The sequence below is a fragment of the Lissotriton vulgaris genome, chromosome 11, assembly GCF_964263255.1.
Source record: "Lissotriton vulgaris chromosome 11, aLisVul1.2, whole genome shotgun sequence".
Lineage (NCBI taxonomy): Eukaryota > Metazoa > Chordata > Amphibia > Caudata > Salamandridae > Lissotriton > Lissotriton vulgaris.
The window spans coordinates 419,896,685-419,900,288 of NC_141699.1; positions in this window are offsets into that span (position 1 = coordinate 419,896,685).

Genomic DNA, 3,604 nt, shown 5'->3' on the forward strand with positions numbered 1-3,604 from the left:
CCTGCCAGAGACTACAAAGGAGTGAAATAGAAAGTGAAAGTTGGAATTAACTTCCTGTTTGTGAGCATGGCAGGCTGGTTACATAATTTCCTGTTGCGATGCGACTCGTTTCCGACGATGCGTCATTATTGGCATGCGAATAAAATCTTATTATGTCGCATCGTTGATTTGAAGCATGGTACACTGATTAGATATTTACCCTTACGGTGCGACCAGTTATCGCCGATGCGTCATTATTGGCATGCAAACAAATCATTATTATGTTGCATCGTTAATTTGAAGCATGGCTGACTGATGACGTATTTTCCCCTTAAGGTGCGACCAGTTTTCGAAGATGCGACATTATTGGCATGCGTCACAATCTTCATTAATGGCGCATTGCTCTTTTTATCTGTCAATGTTGTTGCATATATTTACTGCTGTATTTTTGACTCTGGGCAGAAGATGCGTGTTTACGCTTAGCATGTAAGTGTCTCAACAGGCACACAAAATGTTTCTGTGTACATTTGTGGTGTTAGTATATTCAGCGGAGTCAGACTATGACATATGATGACCAAAGTCACTTTTGGGCCTTGAGTAACGTCACATTTGTGCGTAGAGTCAGGAATGCATGGGTCAGATTCTGACGTATGCAGACCTAACGTCACATTTGTGTGTAGAGTCAGGAATGCATGGGATCAATACGTCCTTTTGTGCGTAGAGTAAGGAATGCACGGGTCAGATTCTGACGTAGGCAGACCTAACGTCACATTTGTGCCTAGAGTCAGGAATGCATGGGATCAATACGTCCTTTTGTGCGTAGAGTCAGTAATGCATGGGTCAGATTCTGACGTAGGCAGACCTAACGTCACATTTGTGCCTAGAGTCAGGAATGCATGGGATCAATACATCCTTTTGTGCGTTGAGTCAGGAATGCATCGGTCAGATTCTGACGTATGCAGACCTAACGTCACTTTTGTGCCTAGAGTCAGGAATGCATGGGTCAGATTCTGACGTATGCAGACCTAACGTCACTTTTGTGCGTAGAATCAGGAATGCATGGGTCAGATTCTGACGTATGCAGACCGAACGTCACATTTGTGCGTAGAGTCAGGAATGCATGGGTCAGATTCTGACGTATTCAGACCTAACGTCACTTTTGTGCCTAGAGTCAGGAATGCATGGGTCAGATTCTGACGTAGGCAGACCTAACGTCACATTTGTGCCTAGAGTCAGGAATGCATGGGTCAGATTCTGACGTATGCAGACCTAAGTCACTTTTGTGCCTAGAGTCAGGAATGCATGATTCAGATTCTGACGTATGCAGACCTAACGTCACTTTTGTGCGTAGAGTCAGGAATGCATGGGTCAGATTCTGACGTATGCAGACCTAACGTCACTTTTGTGCCTAGAGTCAGGAATGCATGGGTCAGATTCTGACGTAGGCAGACCTAACGTCACATTTGTGCCTAGAGTCAGGAATGCATGGGATCAATACGTCCTTTTGTGCGTAGAGCCAGGAATGCATGGGTCAGATTCTGACGTACTCAGACCTAACGTCACTTTTGTGCCTAGAGTCAGGAATGCATGGGTCAGATTCTGACGTAGGCAGACCTAACGTCACATTTGTGCCTAGCATCAGGAATGCATGGGATCAATACGTCCTTTTGTGCATAGAGTCAGGAATGCATGGGTCAGATTCTGACGTATCCAGACCTAACGTCACTTTTGTGCGTAGAGTCAGGAATGCATGGGTCAGATTCTGACGTATGCAGACCTAACGTCACATTTGTGCGTAGAGTAAGGAATGCCTGGGTCAGATTCTGACGTATTCAGACCTAACGTCACTTTTGTGCCTAAGGTCAGGAATGCATGGGTCAGATTCTTACTTAGGCATACCTAACGTCACATTTGTGCCTAGAGTCAGAAATGCATGGGATCAATACGTCCTTTTGTGCATAGAGTCAGGAATGCATGGGTCAGATTCTGACGTATGCAGACCTAACGTCACTTTTGTGCCTAGTCAGGAATGCATGGGTCAGATTCTGATGTATGCAGACCCAACGTCACTTTTGTGCCTAGAGTCAGGAATACATGGGTCAGATGCTGACGTATGCAGACCTAACGTCACTTTTGTGCGTAGAGTCAGGAATGCATGGGTCAGATTCTGACGTATGCAGACCTAACGTCACATTTGTGTGTAGAGTCAGGAATGCATGGGTCAGATTCTGACGTATTCAGACCTAACGTCACATTTGTGTGTAGAGTCAGGAATGCATGGGTCAGATTCTGACGTATTCAGACCTAACGTCACTTTTGTGCCTAGAGTCAGGAATGCATGGGTCAGATTCTGATGTAGGCAGACCCAACGTCACATTTGTGCCTAGAGTTAGGAATGCATGGGATCAATACGTCCTTTTGTGCGTAGAGTCAGGAATGCATGGGTCAGATTCTGACGTATGCAGACCTAACGTCACTTTTGTACCTAGAGTCAGGAATGCATGGGTCAGATTCTGACGTATGCAGACCTAACGTTACTTTCGTGCCTAGAGTCAGGAATGCATGGGTCAGATTCTGACGTAGGCAGACCTAACGTCACATTTGTGCCTAGAGTCAGGAATGCATGGGATCAATACGTCCTTTTGTGCGTAGAGTCAGGAATGCATGGGTCAGATTCTGACGTATGCAGACCTAACGTCACTTTTGTGCCTAGAGTCAGGAATGCATGGGTCAGATTCTGACGTATGTAGACCTAACGTTACTTTTGTGCCTAGAGTCAGGAATGCATGGGTCAGATTCTGACGTAGGCAGACCTAACGTCACATTTGTGCCTAGAGTCAGGAATGCATGGGATCAATATGTCCTTTTGTGCCTAGAGTCAGGAATGCATGGGTCAGATTCTGACGTATGTAGACCTAACGTTACTTTTGTGCCTAGAGTCAGGAATGCATGGGTCAGATTCTGACGTAGGCAGACCTAACGTCACATTTGTGCCTAGAGTCAGGAATGCATGGGATCAATATGTCCTTTTGTGCGTAGAGTCAGGAATGCATGGGTCAGATTCTGACGTCTGCAGACCTAACGTCACATTTGTGCGTAGAGTCAGGAATGCATGGTTCAGATTCTGACGTATGCAGACCTAACGTCACTTTTGTGCGTAGAGTCAGGAATGCATGGGTCAGATTCTGAAGTATGCAGACCTAACGTCACATTTGTGTGTAGAGTCAGGAATGCATGGGATCAATACGTCCTTTTGTGCGTAGAGTCAGGAATGCATGGGTCAGAGTCTGACGTATGCAGACCTAACATCACATTTGTGCCTATAGTCAGGAATGCATGGGATCAATACGTCCTTTTGTGCGTAGAGTCAGGAATGCATGGGTCAGATTCTGACGTATGCAGACCTAACGTCACTTTTGTGCCTAGAGTCAGGAATGCATGGGTCAGATTCTGACGTATGCAGACCTAAAGTCACTTTTGTTCGTAGAGTCAGGAATGCATGGGTAAGATTATGAAGTATGATACACAAACTTCATTTATGTGCCTGCCCCATTTTGTCTAATATGCAAACTTGGGTGAGCACTGAGGGCTACTTTTTCATGGATGGTGATATTTTGGCTCACAT